Source organism: Balaenoptera acutorostrata, chromosome 14 (genome assembly GCF_949987535.1).
Source record: "Balaenoptera acutorostrata chromosome 14, mBalAcu1.1, whole genome shotgun sequence".
Lineage (NCBI taxonomy): Eukaryota > Metazoa > Chordata > Mammalia > Artiodactyla > Balaenopteridae > Balaenoptera > Balaenoptera acutorostrata.
The window spans coordinates 73,184,194-73,209,837 of NC_080077.1; positions in this window are offsets into that span (position 1 = coordinate 73,184,194).

A 25,644-nucleotide genomic window follows, 5' to 3' on the forward strand; every position below is an offset into this window, starting at 1 on the left:
CCATGGCCTTAGTTTCAGCATACTGAACCACTCATGAGTCTCAGAAGAATGTGTACGTTCTTTTTGGATGTTGGTCCTTTAGCAGGGAATATCTCTCTCAATTTCTGCTTATGCTGCTCAACTCAAATATAATTTCCCCTATGAAATGCAGGGTATAGTATGCACTCAAAAAATCATTGTTGAGTGAATGACCAGCTAATAATTTCTCTAAGCCTGCTCCATAGCAACCATTACCACTCTAGTCAAAATTAGTTTCTTCATGTTTGTTTATACCAGTAGTTTTGCACCTGTCACTCTGATCATGGTTAGAGGTACAGTGTGCCTATATTTCCTGTATTGAACTGTGACCTTCCCCTTTTCACAGATTCTAGCACAATGCTTGACATATGATAATCAGCAAAGAAATACTGGGGAGTTTCAAGGTCTGGCTTATACTCTAAGAGTTCTCTTGGCCTCTATGTGAAGGATGGACTATAGGGGGCAAGGGTGGAGGCACAAGACTGGGTACAAAGATTTGTGGTGAGAGATAGGAATAACTTGGGCAAAGGTGGTAGCAATGAAAAGGGCAAGAAGTGGTCAGATTCAAACTGTATGTTAGAAGTAGACCTAACAACGGGATGATGGATTGGAGACAGGATGTGAGAGGAAAAGGGGAATCAAGGATGACTCCTGGGATTTTGGTCTGAGCAACTAGATGGATAGTGGTACCACTTATCAAGATGGAGAAGACTTGGGGACAGTGAATTAGGGGAGCAGGATGAGATTTAATAGTTCTGTTTGGTCTGTGTTAAGTATGCAGTGAAAATTAGACAACTAGAGTTGTCAAGGAGCAGTTGGATACATAAACATAGAGCTTAAGAGATTGGTCAAGCTGAAAAATAAGATTTTGAAAATCACCAGTTTAGATATACTATTTTTTTCAGCTATATATGCACATATATTTTCAGATTCTTTTCCATTATAGGTTATTATGAAGTATTGAATATAGTTCCCTGTGCTATACAGTAAATCCTTGTTGTTTATCTATTTTACATATAGTAGTATGTATCTGTTAATCCCATACTTTTAATTTATTCCTCCCCTCACCCCTTTCCCCTTTGGTAACCATAAGTTTGTTTTCTATGTCTGTGAGTCTGTTTCCATCTTGTCAATAAATTCATTTGCATTATTTTTTAGATTCCACATGTAAGTGATATCATAGAACATTTGTCTTGGTCTGACTTATTTCACTTAGTCTGATATTCTATAGGTCCATTCATGTTACTGCAAATGGCAATATTTCATTCTTTCTTTATAGCTGAGTAATATTCCATTGTGTGTGTATATATATATATATATATATATATATATATACACACACACATCTTTTTTTTTAACACCTTTATTGGAGTATAATTGCTTTACAATGGTGTGTTAGTTTCTGCTTTATAACAAAGTGAACCAGCTATACATAACATATATCCCCATATGCCCTCCCTCTTGAATCTCCCTCCCACCCTCCCAATCCCACCCCTCTAGGCAGTCACAAAGCACCAAGCTGACCTCCCTGTGCTACGTGGCTGCTTCCCACTAGCTATCTATTTTACACTTGGTAGTGTGTATATGTCCATGCCACTCTCTCACTTCGTCCCAGCTTACCCTTCCCCCTCACCGTGTCCTCAAGTCCATTCTCTACATCTGCGTCTTTATTCCTGTCCTGCCCCTAGGATCTCCAGAACCTTTTTTTTTTTTTTTAGATTCCATATATATGTGTTAGCATACAGTATTTGTTTTTCTCTTTCTGACTTACTTCATTCTGTATGACAGACTCTAGGTCCATCCACCTCACTACAAATAAATCAATTTCATTTCTTTTTATGGTTGAGTAATATTCCATTGTATATATGTGCCACATCTTCTTTATCCATTCATCTGTTGATGGACACTTAGGTAGCTTCCATGTCCTGGCTATTGTAAAGAGAGCTGCAATGAATATTGTGGTCCATGACTCTTTATGAAATATGGTTTTCTCGGGGTACATACCCAGTAGGGGGATTGCTAGGACGTATGGTAGTTCTACTTTAGTTTTTTAAGGAACTTCCATACTGTTCTCCATAGTGGCTGTATCAATTTACATTCCCACCAACAGTGCAAGAGGGTTCCCTTTTCTCCACACCCTCTCCAGCATTTACTGTTTGTAGATATTTTGATGATGGCCATTCTGACCGGTGTGAGGTGATACCTCATTGTAGTTTTGATTTGCATTTCTCTAATGATTAGTGATGTTGAGCATCCTTTCATGTGTTTGTTGGCAATCTGTATATCTTCTTTGGAGAAAAGTCTATTTAGGTTGTCTGTGCATTTTTGGATTGGGTTGTTTGTTTTTTTGATATTGAGCTGCATGAGCTGATTGTAAATTTTGGAGATTAATCCTTTGTCAGTTGCTTCATTTGCAAATATTTTCTCCCATTCTGAGGGTTGTCTTTTCGTCTTGTTTATGGTTTCCTTTACTGTGCAAAAGTTTCAGTCTCATTAGGTCCCATTTGTTTATTTTTGTTTTTATTTCCATTTCTCTAGGAGGTAGGTCAAAAAGAATCTTGCTGTGATTTATGACATAGGGTGTTCTGCCTATGTTTTCCTCTAAGAGGTTTATAGTGTCTGGCCTTACATTTAGGGCTTTAATCCATTTTGACTTTATTTTTGTGTATAGTGTTAGGGAGTGTTCTAATTTCATACTTTTACATGTAGCTGTCCAGTTTTCCCAGCACCACTTATTGAAGAGGGTGTCTTTTCTCCATTGTATATTCTTGCCTCCTTTATCAAAAATAAGGTGACCATATGTGCATGGGTTTATCTCTGGGCTTTCTATCCTGTTCCATTGATCTATATTTCTGTTTTTGTGTCAGTACCATACCGTCTCGATTACTGTAGCTTTGTTGTATAGTCTAAAGTCAGGGAGCCTGATTCCTCCAGCTCCGTTTTTCTTTCTCAAGATTGCTTTGGCTATTCGGGGTCTTCTGTGTTTCCATACAAATTGTGGAAGTTTTTGTTCTAGTTCTATGAAAAATGCCATTGGTAGTTTGATAGGGATTGCATTGAATCTGTAGATTGCTTTGGGTAGTATAGTCATTTTCACAATGTTGATTCTTCCAACCCAAGAACATGGTATATCTCTCCATCTGTTGGTATCATCTTTAATTTCTTTCATCAGTGTCTTATAGTTTTCTGCATACAGGTGTTTTGTCTCCTTAGGTAGGTTTATTCCTAGGTATTTTATTCTTTTTGTTGCAATGGTAAATGGGAATGTTTTCTTAATTTCTTTTTCAGATTTTTCATCATTAGTGTATAGGAATGCAAGAGATTTCTGTGCATTAATTTTGTATCCTGCAACTTTCCCAAATTCATTGATTAGCTCTAGTAGTTTTCTGGTAGAGACTTTAGGATTCTCTGTGTATAGTATCATGTCATCTGCAAACAGTGACAGCTTCATTTCTTCTTTTCTGATTTGCATCCCTTTTATTTCTTTTTCTTCTCTGACTGCTGTGGCTAAATCTTCCAAAACTATGTTGAAAAATAGTGGTGAGAGTGTACAACCTTGTCTTGTTCCTGATCTTAGAGGAAATGATTTCAGTTTTTCACCATTGAGAACGATGTTGGCTGTGGGTTTGTCATATATGGCCTTTTTTATGTTGAGGTAAGTTCCCTCTATGCCTACTTTCTAGAGGTTTTTTTTTTTTTTTATCATAAATGGGTGTTGAATTTCGTCAAAAGCTTTTTCTGCATCTATTGGGATGATCATATGGTTTTTCTCCTTCAATTTGTTAATATGGTGTATCATATTGATTGATTTGCATATATTGAAGAATCATTACATTCCTGGGGTGAACCCCACTTGATCATGGTGTATCATCCTTTTAATGTGCTTTTGGATTCTGTTTGCTAGTATTTTGTTGAGGATTTTTGCATCTATGTTCATCAGTGATATTGGCCTGTAGTTTTCTTTTAGACTGATTTTGGTATCAGGGTGATGGTGGCCTTGTAGAATGAGTTATGGAGTGTTCCTCCCTCTGCTATATTTTGGGAAGAGTTTGAGAAAGACAGGTTTTAGTTCTCTAAATTTTTGATAGTATTCACCTGTGAAGCCATCTGGTCCTGGGCTTTTGTTGGCTGGAAGATTTTTAATCACAGTCTCAATTTCAGTGCTTGTGATTGGTCTGTTTATATTTTCTATTTCTTCTTGGTCCAGTCTCAGAATGTTGTGCTTTTCTAAGAGTTTGTCGATTTCTTCCAGGTTGTCCATTTTATGGCATATAGTTGCTTGTAGTAATCTCTCATGATCCTTTGTATTTCTGCAGTGTCTGTTGTTACTTCTCCTTTTTCATTTCTAATTCTATTGATTTGAGTCTTCTCCCTTTTTTTCTTGATGAGTCTGGCTCACTCAGGCCAGGGGGAGGGAGGGGTATGGAATGTGGAGCGAGCCTGCGGCAGAGGCCGGCGTGACATTGCACCAGCATGAGGTGCTCTGTGTGTTCTCCCCGGGAAGTTGTCCCTGGATCACGGGACCCTGGCAGTGGCGGGCTGCACAGGCTCCCGGGAGGGGAGGTGTGCATAGTGACCTGTGCTTGCACAGAGGCTTCTTGGTGGCTTCAGCAGCATCCTTAGCGTTTCATGCCTTTCTCTGGTGTCCACGCTGATAGCTGGGGCTTGTGCCCTTCTCTGGAGCTCATTTAGGTGATGCTCTGAATCCCCTCTCTTTGCGGACCCTGAAACAATGGTCTCTTGGCTCTTCAGCAGGTCCAGACTTTTTCCTGGACTCCCTCCCGGCTAGCTGTGGTGCACTAGCCCCTTCAGGCTGTGTTCATGCCGCCAACCCCAGTCCTCTCCCTGGGATCCGCCCTCCGAAGCCCGAGCCTCAGCTCCCAGCCCCTGCCCGCCCCGGCGGGTGAGCAGACAAGCCTCTCAGTCTGGTGAGTGCTGGTCGGTACCGATCCTCCGTGCGGGAATCTCTCTGCTTTGCCCTCCGCACCCCTGTTGCTGCGCTCTCCTCCGTGGCTCCGAAGCTTCCCCCCTCCTCCACCTGCAGTCTCCGCCAGTGAAGGGCCTTCCTAGTGTGTGGAAGCGTTTCCTCCTTCACAGCTCCCTCCCACTGGTGCAGGTCCCGTCCCTATTCTTTTGTCTCTGTTTTTTCTTTTTTCTTTTGCTCTACCCAGGTACGTGGGGAGTTTCTTGGATTTTGGGAAGTCTGAGGTCTTCTGCCAGCGTTCAGTAGGTGTTCTGTAGGAGTTTTTCCACATGTAGATGTATTTTTGATGTATTTGTGGGGAGGAAGGTGATCTCCATGTCTTTCTTCTCCGCCATCTTGAAGGTCTCCATATATACATCTTCTTTATCCTTTCATCTGTTGATGGACACTTAGGCTGCTTCCCTGTCTTGGCTATTATAAATAGTGCTGCTAAGAACATTGGGATGCATATAGAGATACTACTAAAAGGCATGGACTAGGTGAGAACACCCAGGGAAAAAATTACAGAGAAGAAGGAAGAGAGTAGATCCCTGAGGCATTCCCAGATTAAGAGTTACAAGAAAGGAGAAAAATCCTGCAAAAAAGTCCCAAAAGGAGGGCCAGTGAGGTAGAAGGAAAAGCCAGCAATTGCAGTGTTATGGAAGACAATAGCACAAAATATTTCAAGTAGGGTGGAGCGATGACTATAGTCAATACTATCTAGAGGCTAAAGAAAGATAAGTGATGTTGACTTTGGCATGATGTAGTATATTTGTGACCTTGATCAATGCAGTTTCAGTGACAAGTTAGGAATAAGAGTCCAAATGGAGTGGGTTAAGGAAAGGACAGGAGATGAGGAAGCTGGGCTTTGCTGAGAAAAGAAAAAGAACTTTTTGTTTTTTGAAAAATATTAAGTAACTATAAAACACATTCATAAACTCTGTCCCACCTACTGTCAAAACATCTTACTCTTCACACAAATCTGTACGTAAGAGTTTGTCATTATTTATTTCAAACATGATTTACTCAGTATTTTACTTCTACAAAACTTGGATGTTGGTAGATCCAGCCTTGTAGATTACACATCTTAGGTCATTTCCAAAAGAACTGACAACAAAAGCTTAAGACACAAACATAATTTTGAGACATTCTTAATTATTCTGCTCAGAACAATACATAAGGACTTATTAGTACATAAACTTTAGAAAAACAGTTTTATTAAATATGTCACAAACTTAAACTTAAGCAGTGACCTTTTTGGTCATTCTGGTATTCTTTTCCAGTTTATCTTTATTCTGGTTTCTCTGCTCTTTTCTTGGAAACATTGTTTATATAATAAGATACAGACACAGCATGATCTTTGGCCCTCCAACCAGATAGTTGCCATTTTGATCTGCCAGTCAAACTCAAGTGCCTGCCCTGAAAGTTGAGACAATCAATCATAGTTTGGACACTTGAGAAGTGTCAACTAATTTTAGTCTCCAAGGCTGGGATGATGTGAGCAGTGACTGGCAAGGCACTTGTTCCAAATCCCAGCAAGGGTTACGACTGTCCTTATGGTTAACAACTGCACAAATAGAAACAGGCTGAGTATGAGGCTACCTCCTATCTGTATTTATTATTCCAGCTCTTGGCATAACGTAGATGAAAAACTCTGTTTACTTTAAGCTTTCCCATTAAAGGCTCAGTGATGCTTCACTTCCCTACTCTGTGTGTACATACCAACCATATGTCTAGTCCAAGACACTACCTAAACAAAACCCCAAACAACCCTCCACCTACACCCAAATATGAGGTTTGTATGAAGAGCAAGTCTCCTTGGCTTTACCTTTCTTCCTTCATAAATTTTGGGAGATAGGGAAGAAATGAGCAAAACCCTACCTTGAAACTGGAATAAATACATTAAAAAACAAATACAGGAAGTGAAAGTTTTAGAGACTTGGCAAGTTTTTACCCTCCCCTGTGACATGTTTCTTTCATGAAGGAGCCCACCCAGAACTTCAGACAATATACTGGGAGTGTGTGTCTAGGAGTCTTTCTGAAAGGTTCTGGATGGGAATGAAAAAGCCTGTTTGCTACTTTTCAGTTGCCTTATGTGTTGGACACTGATAACAGAAGATGACATACAAAGAGATCTATTCAGGTTTTATGGCTCTTTTAGGTTGGCATGCTCTCACATGACTGCCATTGGCTTGGAAGCTGGGGAAACGTTGACCTGTCAAGATTTTATTGTGTCCATAGATGCCCATGAAGCAGCTTCCCAGCTTTCCAGGTTTTGTGCCCAGTGTTCCTGTAGTTTAGCCACAACCCACAACTTTCAGAGTCTCTAAGTGATTGGTGTCTCTGATGACAGTGATGTCCCTTAATCTATTCTGAGCCAAAATTGACTTATTTTTGTACTTGACTGAAGCAATGTTTTTTTATTTAAGGTGTTAACACTCAAGGTGTTGAAACACAAAACCTAAGAATTTAGACTCAATTTTTTAAAAATTAATTGTTGGTGACAATTTAAATACATTTAAAATCTTTAATTTTTAATTACAAAGTAACAAATACTCATTGCAAAATTTTAGAAAATACAGCAGCATGTAAAATAAAAAATTCTCTTCTTCCCAATCGACTGCTAGAACCTTAGAGTTTATCTTGGCAGAGATTTTATTCTATGTATATAATTCTATATATTTGTAATTATACACATACACATATGCATATTCTTTTTAAAATTGCAATTTTTTACTTAAATTTGTCAGAAAAATTTCTCCATGACACACATAGCATGTCAGAGATAGATAAAAGCTATTCGTCCAGTCTTTCAACTACAGTACTATATAAAGGTACAAATGAATGTATATTGGAACATTCATTTATTCACTTACAAGCATTTATTGAGTCTTTAATATATTCTAGGCAGAGATGAACCAGGTTTATTTTTCAGTTTGCGAGATTTTTTTCAGTTTGCGAGATTATCCATTCACTTTGTACTGCGAAAGATGAGAAGTTTGTACTGTGAAAGATGTGAAAGATGAGAACTAGAGTAACTCTAGTTACTCCTGACGCACACCATATACCCACACCACACACATACACACACACACAGACTCACACTTCTTCATACATCTCAAAATAGCTATGGAACTTTTGTTAAACCAGTATTCAAGTTTTTCATTATTATGACCATGTGACTTTATTCACAGCTGAGCCACACTGTATACTTCGATTCCTTTAATTTCTCTCCACAGTGTTCCTGAGGGAAAGTGTAGCAGGACAGTAAGAACAGCAACTTTGAGACCAGGCTGCTGGAATCCATACCCCTTCTTGTCCATTTAATAACTGGGGTGACCATGGGCAGGATTTTCAACCTCTTTGTGCCTCAACTTCTTCATAAGAGTTATGACTTCACAGGGATTCTGCAAGGAGTGAGTGAGTTACTATATATCAAACGCTTAGAACACTGCCTGGCACACACTGAATATTATGTAAGGTTTGTTATTTTTGTCATTACAGTCTCCCAAGAAAGGACATGTGAGGTCATTTTTTCAACCTTGTGTCTTTATTCTATACCCTCACTTGATTAGCAGTCCTGTGTATAGGAACTAGGTTGAAAATCATTTTCCCCCCTCAGATTTTTTTTTTTTTTTTTAAAGATTTTATTTTTTTTTTATAAATTTATTTATTTATTTATTTATTTATGGCTGTGTTGGGTCTTCATTTCTGTGCGAGGGCTTTCTCCAGTTGCGGCAAGCGGGCGTCACTCTTCATCGCGGTGCGTGGGCCTCTCACTATCGCGGCCTCTCTTGTCGCGGAGCACAGGCTCCAGACGCGCAGGCTCAGTAGTTGTGGCACACGGGCTTAGTTGCTCCGCGGCATGTGGGATCTTCCCAGACCAGGGCTCGAACCCGTGTCCCCTGCATTGGCAGGCGGACTCTCAACCACTGCACCACCAGGGAAGCCCCCCCCTCAGATTTTGAAAGCATTTCTCTATTGCCTTCTCATGAGTGGAGTCTCTTTTTTTAATGAATTCTAATGTTATTTCATGTCTTTTTTTGGTATGTTTGTTTATATTTGTTTGTTTGTTTTCACTGGTTAGTTTTGCTTTGTTTTGTTTCTCTGGGATTTTTTAGTGACCTCTCCCAATACCTAGATGACCCAATATTTCATGATGACATGCTTGATTATGGATCTTTCTCATAATTGTTTGGGATATATGTTGGATCCTTTTAAATCTGGACATCACATCATTCAGTTTGGAGAAGTTTTCTTGTATTATTTTTTTATTATTTACTTTCCTCAAGTTTTTCTGTTTGTTCTTCCTGGAACTCTTACTAGTTACATATTGACCCCTCCCTGGAATAAAACATCTAACTTTCATATCTTTTGCTCCCTTCTTTCCAACTCCTTATCCTTCTGTTTTAAATTTAGGGTATTTCCTCAACTTTGCTTTCCAACTTGTCTATTGAAATCTTTATTTTAATGTGTTTTAGATTTCAGTGAGTTTATTCTTCCTTGAATAGCCATTATCATTTTTCAGTAACATTCTGTTGTTTCATGGCTGCAATATTTTATCTTATCAACAAATATTGGTCTTTTACAACCGTCTCAGCTCTGTCCATTGCTACGTCTCCTCCAATTTCATTTACTTTTGTTTGTTTAGATCTCTGTCTTCCAAGTGAAAGGCTTCTCCAGAGAGTATGCTTCCACTTTCCTGGACCAGGGAGAGGACTTGGGAGGGCCTCAATACAGACTTTCAACCAACTGTCCTGTTTTCATTTTTGCACCCCACCTTGGCTTCCATAAATACCTTGAACCCCCAACTCCTGGGCCTGGCTCAGTTCAGTAGCATGAATTGTTCATGACTTGATGGCTTCCTCCCCTATAAGCATGTAGGTTTCTGAGTTCTCTACTGTGAAATCAATTTTCACTCTTTCTTTAGATTTCCTTCTTCAATTTTTTTTGATGTATTTGTTTGCTTTCATTTTCTCTGATGTGTCTTTGTCCCTGTGGTCTATACCTTATTTTATTTATTTATTTTTTTGCTTTATTCTCATTTAATGGAGTTTCAGGAGGAAGTGGGATAAACAGAGGTGCTCCCGTCTGTCATGTTTAACTGAAGTCTACAATACTTTTTAATAAACATTTTTTAAAATTCAGGACTTTTATTAAATGCCTACTATGTGCCAAACTCTTCTTTGGGAGCTGCTTCTTAAACTTTTAGTGTTTACACTATGTTTCAGTCTTCATTAAAACAAATCCCCTAAGTATTTCTGCTGAACAATCAATATATTAAACAAATGACTTCTTCTGGACTGTTGAAGTTACTAAATATGTTTGAAAAGAAAAAAGTTAAATGGTATCACGTTATAAAACTGGCATAAATCAGGTCATTTTTCTTCCAACTAGTGTAATACAGAGAGCCTTTCCTTTTAGGTCTTCATGCTTGTGATTGTACATGTATTTGTGCAAGTATATGTACGTGTGTGAGTGAATGTGTAGTGTGTGAGTGTATATGTGTGTGAGTGTGTGAGTGTGAGTATGGGTATTTCCATGTGCAAGTGTATGTGTATGTCTGTGAGCATATGTGTGTGCCAATGTGTGTGTTTGTGACTGTGTGAGAGTAGATCTGTGTCTATATACGTGTGTGTGTGTTTATGGCACAGACAGAAAACAACTCTGCTGGTGACTCTAGCACCAAGGTCCTTGTAATCCTTCTGTGCTCTTGTTTCTCCACCTAAAAAACTGGAATTACCATTCATCTTATAGATATAGAAATACATCGTATTATAAAAAACTTGGAAATAGCTCTATTAGACATAAAATAAACTGCTGCCTATAAAACTGGGATTAATGAAACATTAGAAGCAAAGGTGTTTTCACTCACGAGGCTTATGTTCCACTCAGGCAGGATTATTGGGTCTGGAATTGTTCTTGCTTCCTGGAATTATACTGCTTTTCGTCTGAGAACCCAGTAGCCAGTTAAAGACGAATGTTGGTGAGCTATCACAGGGTTGCCTTTGTTCTTTGCCCAGAGGGCTGGTGGCAAAAAGGAAAGAGGAAGAAGTTGGAAAGCAACTCATCACTAGTACTAAAGGCCCTCCAGGGAGAGCATTATAAAATTTAAATAAAACTGAGTAAATACCACTTCCTTTCAAACCTTGCTGTGCAACACCAGGAATGTTCACATAACTAACCAGCTATCTAGTCTGCATTCAGAGATATAAATAAAAGACTTCTTTCAACATGATATCATAGGGTTTTAGATAGCGAATATGCCATCCTTCAGTCTGAAGTAAAGAAACACTTACTTCATTCAACAGTTAAGTGAGCTGCTATCTGGCCCTCATTATATCTGTGATTTACAAGGACTGTGCAGGCCTGTGTTGCCCACGTCAGAGACCACCAATATAAAATGCAGCAAATGGGATTTTTATCTTTCAGCACGCCTCAGAGTTGTTGCACAAGATACACTTCTCAGTCTGCATATAATCAATCTAACGTAAACCATTATCTCTGCACAAAAGACTAAGTTGAAAGCCCCTATGCTCAGGATCATACTTAAACATGCCTGACATTCACAGCTCCCTGGATTCCTTGCAAAACCCTGGGCCGTGCAAGATGTTCCATGCTGAGACCAAGCTGGGCTGAATGTGAGAGTAAAAAAGGCACTATCTCAAGAGGAGTTTGTTGACAGGCTGGGGAGTGAACATTTCACCAAAAATCAAAGGGTGATTTGTTCCCAAGCTTCCAAATTAACTGGTAAATGCTGGCATATCAGGAGTGGGATTGTCCTTAAAGTTCAAACTCAAGGTCGTTACTTTTTGTCTCTTGCCATTAAAAAGATGTACATGGGCACCTCGTATTGTTTTTGTTTGCTAGCAATATTATTTAGAGATTCTCAAAGATAATTGAATTTAAGCTTCTCTTAGAAATGACAAAAATGGCATTTTTTGGTAAAGGCCAGAAGAGTAGGCGACTTGCCCTACCATTTTGGCTTCGTATGTTTTTACGTATTATTTTGCTTTTCAAAGTCCTTATTAAACAACCATCTTCAGGGTGAATGGTCAACACATATTCTCACCTTTCATTCTCAGTACTGATTTATGCCTTGAGTCCGGAGCTCATTTTCTCCTCAGGTAAGGAGTTTTGCTTCTTACATTATCAACGTCCATTGGGTCTTCACCAGCACTCGCTTTGTAATGAATGAATAAACATCTTGATGTCAGCATAAATGACAAGTGAAGCCTGTGATTCCAGCAAAGAGTCTGGGAGACCAGGCCACGTATTAGATGCTCCCTCAGGCAATTAGCTTGTCCATAAACTGCTAGGACAGGCCCTCTAGTCTCACAAATATACCCTCCTAGACACAAAAGAACCCAGAAAGGTGTGTGTGTGTGTGTGTGTGGGTGGGTGGGTGTGGGTGTGTATAAAACTTTATAAATTAAATTATCAATTTTTTTTGGTGAACTCAATATGTGCCTTATTTTGAGAGAAAGTGACAGCATATTACTTTTTTAAATGAATTAGTTCACATAAGACTGAAAATGGAAAGGAGAGATTGATTACTACCATAGTTTCTCCGTTTCATATATAGAATCTGGGTTAATGTTGACACTGTCAGCATTAAGAAAAGGATTGTTTTAAAGAAATGAAAGGGAGTAAACGAAACATATCGGGTTCCTACAGCTATCTGGAATATTAACAAAGACTTCAACATAATTGTGATAATCAAATCGTTCAAGTAAAACTCTGAACACCTGTGAAGACATACTTTTCAGTTCTCTAGTAATCTGAGAAAGTAACTTTTCAAATAACTCTTGGTAATTCTACGGCAATTCCATTGTCTCTGGGGCATCACAGGCAGAACAGGTTCCACAGCCCGGACAAGACCTCTTTGGCATTTGTCTTCTGCAGCCTTGAAGAGTCTTCGCTGACCACTCTGGGTAAGTAAAAATGCCACAATATTTATTCCCAAATAGTTAAACTGGTTTTGGCCAGCTTCTATTTTGGGAAATTGCATGTTGCCAACATAAAGAATTTCCCACATCATTTCTGTTACAAAGTATTCTTCATTTCCTGCTCTGTAGTGGAACAGTGCTTTCTTTTTTTTTTTTTTCCCATGAAACTGGCTGTCTTGTAGGGAGGAGGAGGAGGTGATTTCTTTATTTTGGGACCATTTTTCAGACAGTAAGCTGCCAAATCCGTTTGAGTATTTTCCAAGAACCAGCATTCTTATACTTCACCTTGTAACTGTTTAGGAAATATCCCAGAAATTTCACTTATTGGGTACCATAAAACTCAAGGATTCGACGTAATTCTTTTCCTATAAAAATAAAGATATGTGGTAAGGCAAGACATACTAAGAACAGCAAATATGTGGATAACAGGCTCACAGAAACTTCTCCTTCCCTTTCCACCCCGTTACAGGCATCAGCAATGCAAACATTTGCTAGAAAATCATTATGGCTGTCATGCTCGTTGGGACCACAGCTTGACTGTGAAAATTACAACTCACTTTTGGTTTATGGAAGTCCTGGTGTATATTGAGCTGATGAAGCTAAGAATGAACAGTAATTTCTGCTCTAACTCAAAGTGACCAGCCACTGTGAAGCTGTGTTCTCCTTTGCTGAAACACAGCGGTCAGCCATCAAACTGAGGCAAAAGGCAGGGAACCATTATCCCAGGATCAGTACTTGCAAACCTGTTCACAGTGTTACGCTTGCCCCTAATGTTTCTGAGGTCCTAGCAAGACTATAAATAGAGGTCTAAATATTTATATATAAAGCTAAGAAACCAATGCACAATATATTCTGTCCTCCTACCTTGACAAGTACACCTTCATGGTGACTTGGAAGTCTTAGACTTTGTCGAGTTAATTTATACTATAATGTGAATGACAGATTTGAGAGAGTGACTTTTAATGGAAGGGGTGGGGCTGTATTACAAAGTCTTGGTAGAAGATGCAGAGAGAAGATATGGATATGCAGGGACAAATGTAATACTACTCTATAACTTTGTCAACTACTGGATTTGCTGTGCTACTTAGAATAAACGTATCAGACATGGAAAGACCTCTGTAGATCTTTTTCCAGAGGTCTCTTTTAGACCATGGTTTAAAATAGGCCTACAAGTATGTTTTATCTCAGTCTTTCTTTCCACTCACCTCTCTTACTGCTTTTTTCTGGGTTGGGGGCCCCAGGCAAATGAGATAGCTCCCACTTCACCAAGCCCATGTTGTTCCCATTACTGTATGGAGTTCTTCCTTACTCACTACTTCTCTATGTCAAATCTTCCAACTTTCTCCCTGCCCATCTTCTCCTATTCAGTTTAAATAGAAAGAGAAAAGTTTCCTCCTCCTTCCAGCTTTCCTTAAGCCCAGGATTGACTTCTTTCTCTTTGGATCACCTAAGCCGTTTTCTATTTCTCTATACGGTCTTATCCCATTGGTCTGCTCAGACTTGTCTTAAATCCTACTAGACTGAGTGCTCCCAGTGATGGGCACCTTGGCATGATCATCTTCATATGCCTTATATCACCCTCTGTAGTTCCAGGAACATATTAATGTGCAGAGAACATGTTTTAAAATTAAAGATGAATAAATAGCTAAAGTTAGTGTTTGACCTCAAGAACCCTACCTTCTAGTTGAGAAAATCCTAAAACACGAGGCAGTATAGAATTATATCCTTGTTTCACCATCACTAGTGTTATCATGTGTGATTAAAACTGGGTGGTAGGGCTTCCCTGGTGGTGCAGTGGTTGAGAATCTGCCTGCTAATGCAGGGGACATGGGTTCGAGCCCTGGTCTGGGAAGATCCCACATGCCGCGTAGCAACTGGGCCCGTGAGCCACAACTGCTGAGCCTGCGCGTCTGGAGCCTGTGCCCAGCAACGGGAGGGGCCGCGATAGTGAGAGGCCCCCGCACCACGATGAAGAGTGGCCCCCGCTTGCCGCAACTAGAGAAAGCTCTCGCACGAAACGAAGACCCAACACAGCTAAAAATAAATAAATAAATAAATAAATAGAATAGCTATTAATTAAAAAAAAAAAAAAAAGAAACTGGGTGGTAATGCCTATGCTTGGGATTTGGGGAGAGAAGCTCTATGAGGGCTGCCATGATGGGAGAGGCTTCATGGAGGAGACAGGACATGAACTTGACCTTGCAGGATAGAACATGGCACGCAGTACTATTACTAGCAGCTAACACTTACTGAAAACATATTTTGTGCCAGACACTGTATCAAGCCCTTAACGTGCCTGATTTCATTTAATTCCCATAATATTCCTCTATGGACACTCTTTTTATCCCCTTTTACTTATTAGGAAACAGAAGCTTTTGCTGTAGAGTCATTAACTATCCCAAGGTTGGGGCAAAGACGGAATTTGAACCACACTTCCGTATAGCTTTCAGGAGTAAGTGCTGATAAATAGGAGGACGGGAACAGTTTGCTGAATGACTAAGTAATCACATAATAGCTAAAAGAAGATGAGGCAGGGGTAGGGTATTCCGGTCAAAAACAACATGAGCGTATGGGAAGGCGGGCTTTCAACTCGCAGAGGGTTTACGATGGGAAGGTTAGGGAGAGAAGGTTTTATTCCCAACACAAAAAGAAGGAAATTGTGGATTCTTACTCAATCCCAAACAGTGAGCCTCTCAGCCACTCGTCTTTCTCCAAGACTCAAGTCGCTCTTCCTGAGAGTTCAGGGATTTTAGGTGTTCATTTCACTAAATTTTGAAATGCAGGGCCTCGTAAGTTCTAAAAGGATCCTAGTGGGGTGTTGTGTGGACAGCAGGCAACACACCTCCTTCTCCTAAGTGCTGACCTCCAGCATTGCCTCACTTTTACAGCGAACTTTCACAGGCATTAGCTGCTCAACAAGTATTAATGATAGGAACAATGACTATGAAGTTTCAAAAAGTACATTATATTTGTAATAAGTTTGTCATTTTAAAAGCTGGGGTTTTTTTCATTTTAATTATTGTTCAACTTTCTATCCTCCCTTGTGTGTTATGATTTCACCATGTTGTGCTCTTCTGGTAACTCTCCTCATTGCCCAACAGTATGTGTTCATATAAAGTTATGTGTTGACAAAATAATTTTTCACCACAAATCCACCGGGCAACACCATAAGCAAGAAAACATTATTTGTTACCGTGGCAACAAAGAACCACTCTTCTTTCAAAAGTATATTTGTGGACTTACCAAACGGTCCTTTTCCCTTCCTTTCATCACTGCCTAAAAAGAAAAAAATAACTAGACTACTGTTAAGTTCCTTTGTCAGCATTGAGGTTGTTATGGAATTTTTTCCTAGGATTCTTGCCGTGTCTTTTGGAAAGTAATAATTGTACACAAGTGTGAGTAAAACTTCAGGTTACAAGCAGTATTTTATTACACAAAGAGAGAAAAGTATAATTATTTCATTTTTCCATGTTTGCCCTGTGGCATCTTGTTACAGGGCATCTGGTTATTTCTGTCATTGCATTCCACATTTCTGATGGATGACTTAACACATGTCTACTTTGAACATTTCAAACTTGGAAAAGTAAACTCTTCAGTAAGTTTCCCACCACCTACCCATCCATCACGGGGGTAAGCAGTTGTGTTTCACAGTATCATCTCCTTCAGAGCAGTGCCAGACTCTGGAATATGGTGTGGAACTGGGGAAAAACAGATAACAAAGGTTTTGTAAGGTGGTAGTTGACAATTGACTTTAAATAATCTGGTTACTTTAATATGTCAAACTCTTGACAAATGTAGATTTAGAGGAGGAATATGATGTGATTATTTTTTTAAAACAGGAAAAAAAAAAGAAATATTGGCTCTGATTTGGGTTAAAGAATTGTGATACTTTACATGATTTAGTTTGGTGTGGATTTAATATTGGGGAATTCTTCATTTGGGACCAAGAGTAAGTAAAAATCATGACAGTCAAAAAATATCCATCCAGAATGTGAAGGTGAATGGAGAGTTAGGGGGTGATTATTGAAGAGTACAAAGAAAAAACAACCATGAGAAATTAAGTGGAAAATATTGGAAAGGAAAAATACATATGGCTTGAATTCTTTATCAATATTAACAATACATAAGATTTATTGAGGGTCAGGTACTGGTTTAAATGCTTTGCAGGTGATATTTTATTTAATCCTCACAACAATTCTTTAATTATCATCTCGTATAAACACGCATAGGGACGTTACATGACTCAACTCCACAGCCAGCAAGTGATGGAGATCCATCCCCCGAGGGACATGGTTGAACAATGGAGGTTCCACCCGCAACTACATGACACCACCTTCCTCTAATATTCCTTAGAGGAAAGTCAACTTCCTTAAAAGAAATGCTCTACTAGCGATGTACTCCTCAGCTGCCTGAGTAGGATCATTTACACCACATATGGGGTAAATCCAAAAATCACTCTTCTCGGGCTGCACCTAATGTCTCAGGGTAGGACAAAGGATGGCTTCTGGATGGACAGCTAGTATCTCTCCTCCTAAAAGTGGCTATCAGAAGGGTGGGGTGGTTGTTGCCTATAACCTCCAAAGCTCTCAAAAGAAATACGTGTGTCACCCCCCAAGGGCAGAAGCCACGTGGCATGGGGAAAAGACATAAGACCTCAAGCGATGCAAATTCTTTTTTAACAAAAAACAGTACTTTAGCAATCTTGAAGCCATAGAATTAAAATTTCTCATTTAAATAAAGAGGCAACTGCAGTCTTTTCCTAGCTTCTTAGGAGCCCCTCCCCCTCCCCTTGTTTGGATCATAATATAGCTGTGTATTTTCCATAGAGCCGGTCAAAAATGATAAAAGACTCTTGCCTCGAGATACATCTTCCCTTTATCCTGAGGGATTTTTGCAGTTTGTAAGTGTGGAGACTGTATATATACACTCACAAATCCACGTTTAATCTTTCTTATAAAATTCTTGCTCAGGACAATCTTGTCAGGAATATTAACATATTAACCCTACCCCCATTTTTCTACTGCTTCCTCTTATCCCTTTCCATATATATATTTTAAAGGTAAGGAAGTGAAGCAATAAAATACACTCCCAAGAATTTCTCATTGGCTTTGAAGTGAGGCAGACATCAGTTTGAATCTTAGCTCTGCCCTTCTTAACTCTGAGATCATGGGAAATTTTCTGAACCTCATTTTGCTTATTTGCTAAATGGGGCTGAGGTGAGGAATAATTTAAGAAAATGTACAGAAGGCCTATACATGTGTGTGCCCTGCACAGAGAAAGTACTTAATGAATGATGGCCCATTATTTTAAGGAAGTTAGGGGCCAAAGCACATTTAAACCTCAACACCTCCGCATATGCAGGCTCCAGCTAAACCCCATGCGGCTTGTTTTCCTTAAAAAAAAAAAAAAAAAAGCAAGCAATGTCTTGGGGGAAATGGGTTAACGACAAGTGTTCTAACAGTGCTGTAGCGTTAAAATGTCTTTCTTCCTACATCTTTTTCCATTTTGTCCTTGACAAGCACCACCTCCCAAGTGATGAGTAGGTAATACATGATCTATGAACGAGCAGACGCATTTCTCTCACCACCACATTTCTCTGGAGGAGCTGAGAAAAACTGGTGTTTTTCAGGAAGAGACACTGCCACTGCTTCAATCACCTGCATATCAATCAACTTCTACAAGGCCAGAGTTCAATTAATTGATGACACCCTGGAGACACCCAAAGCAGTTAACAAGTCTCTAGAACTTTGTGAAAAAACAAGTTGCAAGATTCAATCTCCCAGAAATTCCCATTGTGGGGTTCCATCTCCTAATTTATCCTTGTACACCAAAAACCCCTCTGTTAAGAAATACTTTGCAAGAAGATAGCATAGAAGCCAAATATTGAAAGGTCACAGCATAACAAAATAAATATTGGGACAATAACTTTTATCTATGACTGTGAAGGGATAGCATTTTGTTTTAAATCCTATAACATAATCCATTTTTAAAAGAATGCATGGGGAGTTTCATAAAGTAACACCCCTCTCGCCAGCATGCATTTTAGTGTGTCAGCAAGTCAGTGTTCATGTTCTTAAATGTGATTGTCAAAAAGCTGTCCCACAATGGGCCATGACTCTGCATGATGTCCTCAGGTATTACAGAGAGGTAGTAGCTTGGAGAAGATGTAGCGTTACAGTACTGATGCTGGGATGAGTTTTGTTAATATAATTAAACAAGGAGACCATTAGGCTGAGGTGGCTTTTGTTATCTATGAGGATACCTTGGTAACCTAGCAAGCAAACCAAAAACCTAACCCCGAGTCAGTGCACTGGAACCTTAGAAAATGAAACTTAAAAACAACCAATAAGAAACAACCAACTAGGCTTTCCCAAATAAGGCAACTGTTTAAGTTGTAGCCAATCAAATAATTTCTAGGCTGTGCTTCCTTATCTTCTCTAAAAAAAGCTTTGCTCCTAGTCTCTGTAGGAGGAGCACACCTAACGGCTTCCGCTTTGGCACTGCCTTATATGAATCACTTTTTTTAAAAAAATTTATTTTATTTATTTATTTATTTTTGGCTGCGTTGGGTCTTCGTTGCTGTGCGCGGGCTTTCTCTAGTTGCGGCGGGTGGCGGCTTCTCTTGTTGCAGAGCATGGGCTCTAGGCATGTGGGCTTCAGTAGTTGTGGTTCTCAGGCTCAGTAGTTGTGGCTCGCAGACTCCAGAGCACAGGCTCAGTAGTTGTGGCGCACGGGCTTAGTTGCTCTGCGGCATGTGGGATCTTCCCAGACCAGGGCTTGAACCTGTGTCCCCTGCATTGGCAGGTGGATTCTTAACCACTGCGCCACCAGGGAAGTCCTATGAATCACTTTTGAATGAAGTAAACTCTTCAGAATTTTAATGTGCCTCAGTTTATCTTTTAACAGTTCATTTATGCCACTTGGTAGGTGGAGGAAAACTGGGTAAACCAAGGCTGTTCTCTGGCCCTTGACTCAGAAGCTGAATCCAAAGTTCCTCAGCTGGGACCCCTTTTTCAGCAGTCTCTCTGGGAACCTCCAAAGGGTCTAGATGATAGCCATACCTACAACTGAGAGAATTTGAAGGTGGAAATTACGGAGGAAGAGGACTTATGGTCCAGGGACAAGATCAAATTGCTTTTTTCTTTTTCATTATACCAGCTAGCACCTCCAGGTAGTAGCTTTCATAAGACCTACTACAGTAACCACACACATTTGATGGGATCATCTACATATCATATCTGTACCCAGGGGGGAAAACGGGGAGCCTTCTAATTCATCCCTTTCATTTTCCAATCTGCAGCACAGCCCTCAACCTGCTACTTTTCTGGTCTCATAAATATTCTGTTTATTGGCCCACATGATGTTTGCCTGTCTGACCCTCACCTGTAATGCCAGTCCTTTGAGGTTAGGGTTAATGTCTTTTCTATTCTGGATTTAACCAAGTGCTCAGAGCCATACGTATTGGCTTACTATCAGTTTATCTCACAGCTCTTTCAGGGTTTCTATATAGGTAGCGTATTTTATTCTCCAACTTGTATTTTAATTCTATGCTTAGTTTAAGAGAGAATACTCTTCATAGAATCATTTGGTCTGTCATCAATTTTGGAGCCACACTGTCATGTCAACAAAACTAATGTTTCTAATCTCCAATAAAGTGAAGTACAAAAAAGTTCAATGTGCTTCAGTTTATAATGAAATATATAAATACTTCTGCATCTCATAAAAAAACAACACTGGACATATTGTAAGCCATTTGGATTTGGCATCACTCATTTTAGCATTAGTGTTTCATTTAGAGACAGATTCCTGAAAAATAGAACCGTGACGAGACACCTTTTATAAATCAAAGCCATGTTGTCATGAAACTATGAGGTCAATGGGGAGGGGTGAGCCATATGCCGACTTTCATAACATAATGAGGGTACCTAGGGTTCCATTCCATGTCCCTATCTGGGGCCCCACCAGAAAAATGCTTTAGGACCAAAGTGGAACCCATTAATTTCATTTGTCATCCTTAAAATATGCATTTTGTGTGAGTTTAATTGAAATAGAACTAATTTCTTACATTTTTCTTTATTAGAAATCATGAAAATATTTAACATACCCAAACTCATCTCATATTACAACTGCTAGTTAACCTTTTGCTAAAACAATTTTTGAAAGGTTATACTACTTTTCTACTTTGCAGTCAAATTTTTTATCTCAATATAACAACTCTTTTACCCCAAAGCCCACTAAATAAACATGCTAGCAGAAGTCATGTATTGACATTGTGATTTCAGGCAAAGACCCATTACTTGACAACAGCAGTTTCTAATTGGAGAATATCATATGGAACAAATTTGAATTGTGTGCCCTGAGTGGATGAACCCAAGATGCTTTGCTTTGCAAATATATATCAAATGAAAGGGATAAAAAGGTAGTGTCGTCTATGATTCTCCATTCTATTGGGCATGTGAGCTCTTTCCATGTGCTTCAAAGCTCTCTTGTGCTCAGCATTTATTTTGTTCTAAAGATGTGTTTCTGTTCTCTAACTTTATACTGTGTGGTAGTTTTTTGCAGTAATGGCATCCAATTTGTTCAAACTTCTTTCCACCTTTAGGTTTTCTTCTTTCACGGTGACAGAGCCCAGCCGTATGAGTGGCTTTAGCCAATGGGATAATGGCAAATGTAATGTAACAAGAGATTTGGAAAGCATCTGTGCATTGGGGTTTGCCGTTTCCTGCTGCTCTTTGGACCCTGAAACCACCCAGAAAAAGCCCAGGGTAGCCTCCTGGAGAGTGAAAGATACATGGAGCAGAGATGAGCCATCCCAGCTAAGATGCTGTAGATCAGTGGTTCCCAAGATGTGGTCCCCAGGCCAACAGTAGTAACATCACCTGTGAACTTGTTACAGATGCAAGTTCTCCAGCTTTACCCCAGTTCTATAACTCAGAAACTCCGGAGGTGGGGGCCAGCTATTTGTGTTTTCATGCTCTAGGTTATCCTAAGACATGCTCAAGTTTGAGGACCATCCTCTAGACCAACCAACTTGCTAACTGCCAAACACATGAATGAGGCCATCCTACACCAGGGGTAAGCAAGGGACACAGCCACACCCATTTGTTTACATGTTGTTCTGGCTGTTTTCACACTACAATAGCAGAGTTGAGTAGTTACAACTGAGACAACAGAGCCTGCAAAGCCTAAAAATATTTACAGAACAAGTTTGTCCACTGCTGTCCTAAACCAACCAGTTCCAGCTGAGTCATTAGCTAACAACAGGGATCAGCCAAGCTGGCCTGGACCAAAAAAACAGCCCAGTTAACCCACAGAATCATGAGAAATAATAAATGTTTGTTATTCTAAGCCATTAAAGTTTGGAGTGTTTTTGCTTGCGTTAAAATATGCAAGATAACCAGGAGCTCAAAAAGGTTGCCTGTGTGAAAGTCGATCACTGACTCACCACCTTTTCCAGAAAATGACTCGCTTACACTTCGCGTCCAGGCTCCCCACCTATAATCAAGGCTTTTCTTTTTTTTTTTTTTTTTTTCCCTTTGGTGAGTACAGTAAACCTTCATTACATTAAATTTTATGATCAGACTGTATTTATTTACTTTTAAATGATTGCTATTTATAGAAACGGATTTCGTCATTAATTTGATATATTTTTCTATCTGTACAAATCGTTTGATACCTTACATTGGGGTGGAACATGTCATTTTTGCCATTAAAATGAATGGAAACAGTTTTGTAATTTAATGACTTTTCACTTAGCAGCAGGGTTTGCACAAATGAATGAAGTTATTAAAAAAATAAAATCTGGAAAGAAATAGATGTTAGTAGTTATGTGTGTTTAGTAGGATTATTTATGCTTTTTAACTTTTGTAGGTGTGCACTTTCCTTTGTTTTCCCATTTAAAAAATCATGAATACATATTATATTAAACGTGGGACTACTCTTTGTCCCTCACAACAGATATTATTCACTAGTTGTTTTTTTTTTTTAACTTAGATTCAGTTGTGTAGTGTGTTCCAAAATATTGCATATGTAATTTTAAATGACTAATGCCTCTGGGTTTTATCTTTACTACTTATTATTTATTGAACTTAGGGTGTGGTGGGAGGAGGTCTAATTTGAGACATGAAATGCACAAGTCCAAGTTAATTTCACCAGAGTAGACACTGCAAAGGACAGCTTCTCTGATTTGGCAATTATCCGTGGAAGTGAATGAGACCCACCGCAGCGAGAAAGTGAGAAGAAAATATGTCCACTGGTTGGTAGCGTTCTCCAGTTCTTACGAAAATGGAAAAGGAGGAAATGAGTTTTCCTGGGGATAGAAGGGTCATAGCAAAGGACATTTAATGGGGGAGGGAAGGGCAGATTCAAGAGCATTGCCAAGGTAGGGGTGAAAAATGTCCTTTTCTGCATCCCTTTCAACCTAGATTAGACTACCATCCACTTGGTACTGTTGAGATGAAGAGCCTGCCAGAGACAGAGGGGCAGACAAAATGACCTGTTGAACCCTCAAACCTTGCGATTTTGTGAAAATAAACCAGGAATGTGAGTTTTCGCAAGTAAATGTTCTGCATTTGTTTCAAGTTACCCATAGTGACTCCTGATTATTCAAGGAAGTGTGTGAGCATCTGGCGCTGGGGTGGATTCCCACTCATGGACAGATTCCTGCACAGTGTTTAACAAAGCAGCTTCTATGTGCAAGCAATCCTGGATAGATTGCTGATTGCATCAGCCAGCCTGGCTCGAAAGAGTCATGAATCTAATCAGACAGCACCAGCCTATTTCAGAAAGTCCAGTTAGATTCTGGCAGAAGTAGATGTGATGTGTGAGGTTTAATGCTAGAGGTTATGTGAAAACACATTCTCTACCACTTTCAAAATGTGGAAAAGTGGAAAAGGAACCTTAAATTTTCAACTAAATTAGAAAAAAAGATAAGTAATTTGTCCAGAGACATTTACAGTAAGGTCAGCCTACTTCTGCTTCGGTAAAGTTATAAGATTTTTATGAAGCAGAAGATCTCATCAGTTTGCAAGTACCCCAGATGGGGATCCTTGGGCCTGATTCAGAGAGAAATGCCTGGAATGGGTCCAAATTCCAAGCTGGGGAAATAGCAGGGATTGCTTTCTCCTGACTATGTTCAGTGTTTTTAGTATAAATCACTTATCAGTCAGAGGTCCTTGTAACTTATGTACTAAGGTATTTTTTGTATGTGGAAAAAAAGTATCAGGGGAAAAATGAACTAATCTCTTTCATAAAACTCTGGTATTCAAAGCTCTTTTGGACGCAACTGACAATGACTTTCACCACCCAAGATGAGGCAAACAAGCAAGTCTAATGGTCTTACATCTTCAGAGATGAGATGACAGCTGCCACTCACATACAAAACCTTATATTGCTACAATATCCCCTGAGTTATCACTGTGTATGAAAATAAACAAATTCCAAGCTGGAAGGGTTTTGCCTGATTAACAATAATATTTCAGGGCTTCATATGAGTGTGAAATTACCTGGGACTATTCCAGAACACTGGATATTCTTCTTCTCTTTCTGCAACTGATTTTTCTCAGGGTTTCTCTTTGGCAGGCACTTAGGCTAAGATTGCTTGGGGTCCTTGGACCAGCAGGGGTCCATCTGTTGGTTGTTCTGATCTACAAACAACGTTTCTTCTCTCTGAAACTATTTCAACTCTTACTAAGAATTTAGGCCCAATAGTAGAATGTCTTGTGATGAACCTTACAAATCTCATCAAACATACTAGAGGGGTGAGTAAATCAGTGCTAGCAGGTGCCTGTTGACATAGCCAGATACTTCTCAGAAGCCAATTGCTGTGGTTTTATGTCTCTAACTGAAGACAGAATCAGACCTGCTAATTGGCTGAAAAAGACGGCAGAAAGCAGATGAGCATCTGACCTCCGTTGCACTGCTTTGAAGGTCTCAGCTGATCAGTCCTGGCAGGTTGTTAATCCACTCAGGCAAGACAAACCCCAGGGCCAGCTCTCTTTGGCGCTGCATGCTGAGAAGTCTACTGTAGTAGATTGCTTCGTAGGAGAGCTCTGTTCTGTGTGATGTAAAGAATATTAAGCATTATCTACAGAGGAATGACAAACAGGGGTCCTGAGAAAGTGGAAGTTTATGCAAATGGAAGAGCTAGTTCTACAAGGAACTCCAATTCCAGTGCTCTTGGTCTAATATCCATACTATCTTTATCATGGGTGGAGAGTAGAACTATGACCTGGGTAGACATGAGATCCTCATCATCATAGAAATTGTTTATTAGGTGCTTACCATATACAAGGCACATTGTTAACAGAAAGTTGCAAGAACCAGTCCCAGGTCTCAGGGAGAAGGACTAGAAGGTGATGGCTAATAACAGTGGGAGTTTGAAGGGAAGATGGACTTGGACAAGGAAGGAGAATCAATGACCTCTTAATATGTGAAGATATGTTTCTCTCAAGTATAGCATGGGCACTTGAGTTTAAATGTGCCCACAAAAATTTTATGGTGTTGGCTCTTTGTTTTAGTCTTGCCTTTAATTTTAAGAAAAATTTCCTCTGTAGGCCATGAGGATAGAGAGGGTGCTTATTGATCCATTTACTTGGTAACTCTTTGGGTTTGCCAATTCACAGTTGAGTGGCTTTAGAACAGGAAAATAGAACAAAGATCAAATCACCTGAAAATTTGCAGCAAATCTATTATTAGAATATTGAAGTTAATTGG